Raw genomic sequence first — 4875 nt, 5'->3', positions numbered from 1 at the left:
TCCAGAGCGCCTCAAACTGCAGGGAATTGCACAGTTGACCGGTTGCCTAGCAACCCGAGGGGGCGGGGGCGGGACCCGGACGCGGGCGGAGCCTGATCACGTGATTCTGTCCATCGCCTCTGAAATGTAGCCGCCTGTTCTCGCTCTACTAGAGGTCTGTGGAAAGGGAGGAAAGTGAACCGAGTTAGTGAGATACCCGTAGTGCTGAATATTTGTAGGAGTTTTGCCAGGGAGTTTCTCCATGTCTACAAGCATGCATCCAGCAAGGTCCCGGGACAACGCAAGAAAAGCCATCGATGCTTGGGAAGCCCGAGTCCTGCCGGGGAAGCCGGCTCTGCAGCCTGCTTCGACGTTGGGAGGCCATTCCGCTGCTCCATGCAAGCGCCCCTGCTCCGTATTCTTTGCACCGAAACTCCTTGTGAGCAGGGATTAGGTGTTCCCGCAGTTTAGCTGCATGGTTAGCACGTTGCAAACACGTACTCGCTGAATGAACGCGTCAGTGAATGAGATATTACTTCTCACCAGGTTAAGGCAAGCAAGTGGGATAATCCAAGCTAAATGAAGGGAGTTTAGGGTTAGAAACGCGCACCTAATGTCCCCGGTAGCTTCTCCAGGGAAAGTCCTGCGTGCTTCCTGCGGCTGTGGGTGTTTACATGCTGTATGTCCTTGAGCGAGTTACTAGTCTTTTCCCAGACTCAGTTTTCTGTATCTGCACAGTGAGGGACAGTGGCAGTTCTCGGTGGGTACCTGGGAGGGACTTCAGCCCGCGCCGAAGGCAGAGCCAGAAGGACAGCGCCGCGCTTCGCACACGGGGACGGAGGTTAGCGTGAACTCGGGTGGACCCTGGAGCAGGCGAGGAGTGAATCATCCGAGAAGTGGGATTTGGGGTTGGAACCCGGCCCTGGAAAATGGGTATCAACCGCAGGGGGGTGGGGCAGGGGGAGCGTTCCAGATTGGGGGCGGGGAGCTGTGACAAGAGAGGAAGAGGCATCTGCTCTCTAAAGGGACAATGTTTGGGGCTGCCATCTCCCCAAGCCACCAGCCCTGGGAAGCGACGACTCTCTGATGGTATATTATTCTCTTGCGTGGAGAAGCGGGGGTTGGTGGATAAGAAGAGAGAAATGGGAAAAGTTGGGCGGAAACTGCAGCCTGCTGTCTCTCAGGTTCTAGCGATTTATTACAAGCTCCCCACCCTCACGCAGAGGAGCGCTGCCAGCTACTGCCGGAAACTGTTCTTTGGTAATCTCCTCGCAGGCCGGACCAGCCACTCAGGGAAGCAGGCACGGGGTTACCCAGTGAATGCTCACGGAACACCACAGAGCAGAAAATGCGTTACCTATCTCTCTGCGCTCCACCCAGTCACAGCGCAATTGGCAACAGCAAGCCTTTGCTGACATCAGCCCTATCCCTGGATATGCCCCAGCCTACATCACAGACCGCTGAACATCTTTTTCCATTTTATTAAAATTGTTGTAAAATAAGCACACTGAAAGTTTTTCCTTATTTTTGAATTGGGTTTTCTTTGGTTGTTGAGTTTTCCATGCGTTACGGATAGTAATACCATAGCAGATTATAAATGTCTCCTCCCTTTCTGGGCTGCTTTTTTACTCAAGGGTTGCTTTTTTACTCTCTTGATGGTATCTTTTTAAAACACTTTTCCTGAGACAAAATCTTGCTATGGAGTACAGGCTGGCCTTGAACTCACTGCATAGCCAGGCTGGCCTTCAATTCCTAGGCAGGAAGACTGGGATTGCAGCTATGTACCACCATGCCCAACCTTTGATAGTATTTATTTATTTATTATTTAAATTCATGCATTTGGTATAGGGCCTCGCTACACAGCTCAGACTTGCAGTGATCCTCCTGTCTCACCCTCCCCAGAGCTGGGATTATAGGTGTGCACCACCACACCTGGTTTTGGTGGCTGGCACAGTGTGCCCAGGGTTCTGCGGCTGGCATAGCATGCGGTAGTGGGGATTGAACCCGGGTCCTAACACTTGCCAGGCAGGCTGTTAGACTGCCAAGCTATCTCTCCAGCCCAGATAGTATTTTTTTTAAATTTTATTTATTTGTGTGTGTGTGTGTGTGTGTGTGTGTGGCCAGCTCAGCCCACCTGGGGGCGGGGCTGGCTGGCATGTGGTGCTGGGGGATTGAACCGCGGTCCCTGTGCTTTGCTAAGCTTGTTCTAAGTAGGTGCTTTAGACCACTGAGCCATCTCACAGCCCCCAGATAATATTTTTTGATGCATACATTTAAAAATTTTTCATAACTTTTAGTTTTTTCACTTTTTCTTTTGTTGCCTGTGTCTTTCTTTCCTGTCCTATCCAACAAATCATCCCCACAGCCAATGCTCCAAAAATGTTTCCCTATGTTTTCTTCTAAGAGATGCATGCTTTCGTGACTTACATTTAGGTCACAAATTCACTTTGAGGTAGGTTTTGTATATTGCATTAGGTGAGGTCCCATTTCATTCTTTTGCTTGTGGCTAGTCAGATTTCCCAGTGTCATTTGTTGAAAGAACCATCTCTCTGGGGCTGGGTACATAGCTCAGCAGTAGAGCACTTCCTAGTGAATGAGAAGCTGTGTTATCCTTTCCCAGCATGGGGAGGGGAGGGGACTGCCTTTCTCAAAAACAAAGTGGGGATTTGCCCTTTACCTTTTTGAAGGAAGAACATCTACATACATTATCTGAAAATCTTCTACATACAGACTCAACTTTCCATGGCCTGTAATGGGCAACACAAAAACATTTGGCAGACACCACTTGCTTTCTTCTCCAAAGCTTAGGGCAAGCTGCGTGCTGATTTGCAGGAATAAGGTGTGTGTAATGCATGGGTGGGGGGAGTGGGAAGGCTGCTGTGTGGCCTCATCAACAGGTCCCCTCCACTCCCATGTAACTAACTCTTCCCCCACCCATCGTTGTCGGAGTGCTTCCATCACCTCTGGTTCGTAAAGCCTTCCTGTGAAGGTGTCTGCCACACCCCTGGTGAGACCACCTACCCCACATCTTGGCACCAGTTAAGTGGTATCAGCTGCTCTCACTACCGGAGCCCAGCCTTTCCCTGTCGTCTCAGGGCAAGACGCCCTCTCCTCCTCTACAGCTCTGCTGTCATCCATGCAGAGAGCTCCTCTGCCCTCTCTGTTTCAAGCTCTTTACTCATGTAATATTCAAGTAAACCAAGGCAACTATCCTGCCCAAGGGACATACTCCACTTGGACTGGAATCTGTACAGGTGGGACTTTCTTGGGGTATCAGGAATCCCAGAATAAAAAATTGTTCATGGTTTGTGTCCAAAGAAGGCAAAAGACGAGGTGAAAAAAGGAGCAGGAGCCATATGGGAGTGTATCTCTGGGTCCCTCTGGGAAAGGTCATTTGGGAAAGGTAGAAAGGCTCTTAAGGCATCCCAGAAGATGCCCAAACCCTCTTAAGTCCCAGGGGGCCTGGGTTTCGTGTCTGTGACAAGGCAGCCATATTGCCTGAGAGGCCATGCTGGGCCTAACATTAGCTACAAGTGCTGGGGACAGGTAACTGGCAGGGAATGCCACAGCAGGCATAGTCAGGCTGTCGTCTCTCTACCTAAACCCAGAGAAGGAGGCTGGAACTGGAGTGAAACTTGGGGCTCTGGTGCCCACAGAGCACTTAGAGTTTGAGAGAGGGAGTTGAGGGAGGGGTGCATACACTGCAGTCTTCTCTCTGGTCAGCTCCTCTTCCTTTTCTTTCCCAAGGAGAAAGCCACGTCTTCCTTGAAAGACCAGCAAGACCAAGACCTCCCAGAGGCCTGACCCCTGTAGCTGCGATCCGCACTCCTGTAGTGCACTGGCTGGCACAGGCCACCCGAGCCCCATGGTTCCTCCCTGCTCCTCCAGCTCGCCCGAGTCCTGCCTCTTGGTTCTTTCTGGGCCTTTTCTTCTGCGTGCTCCATCAGTCCTGGGGATGCTTACTGGGCTCCTCCCAGCCCTTCCACACAGCTCCACTCCTCTCCACGGCACTAGTGACTGCATGTGTGCATGTCCCTCAGGTCTAGGTCCCCAGGCCTCTTTATCAACGCTGGGCCTGGTCTGGACCTGCCTGCCCAACCTTGCCTTTCAGATGCCACAAGTACCGTTAACTCAACCTACCAGGAAGAAGGTCCTCATCTCCCCGTATGGCGTTTCTCCATTATCCCAAGATCTCTGCCTATCACCGAGGACTTAGGGACGGCTCTTTCCTATGAAACAGGGAGACGGGCATGTATGACCGCCACAACCCTGAGCGCTGCCTGTCAGCCATGTTCAGGAGGCAGATGTTGAGTGCTGCTTTTTATGCTGAATGAGCCTGGGGCGGCTTTTTGCCTCATGCTTGCCAGAGACATCCAGCTGAGGTGACAGACCACTGCCAGGCAGGAAGAGGCAGGAAGACAGCATTTCCTTAGTGGAGAGTGAGTCTAACTCTCTTGTCTACACACACAAATCAGGGGTCGAGAAGGGAACAGATTTTTATTTATTTATTTAGTATTTTACTTTATATTTTTCAAACTACTTATTTATTGGATACGGGGTCTTACTACACAGTTCAGACTCATAGTGATCCTCCTGTCTCTGCCTCCTTAGCTTTGGCATCACAGGCATGTCCCCCAGTTTCGGGGCCCGCACGGTGTGCCTGGTATTTGTAGGCCAGCACAGCATGTGGTACTGGGGATAAAACTCAGGATGCTGTACTTGCCAGGCAGGTGCTTAGACCACTGAGCTATCTCCCTGGCCCTATTTTGTATTTTAGGACAGGGTGTACAGGGTCTCACTGCGTAGATCGGACTCGCAGCGATCTGCCTGTTTACAGCCTCCCAAGTGCTGAGATTATAGGCTCACGCCACCACACCCAATCTTTTTTTTTTTTTT

This window comes from Octodon degus, unplaced genomic scaffold (genome assembly GCF_000260255.1).
Source record: "Octodon degus isolate 3935 unplaced genomic scaffold, OctDeg1.0 scaffold00033, whole genome shotgun sequence".
NCBI classification, from domain to species: domain Eukaryota; kingdom Metazoa; phylum Chordata; class Mammalia; order Rodentia; family Octodontidae; genus Octodon; species Octodon degus.
This window is presented reverse-complemented; position numbering follows the sequence as displayed.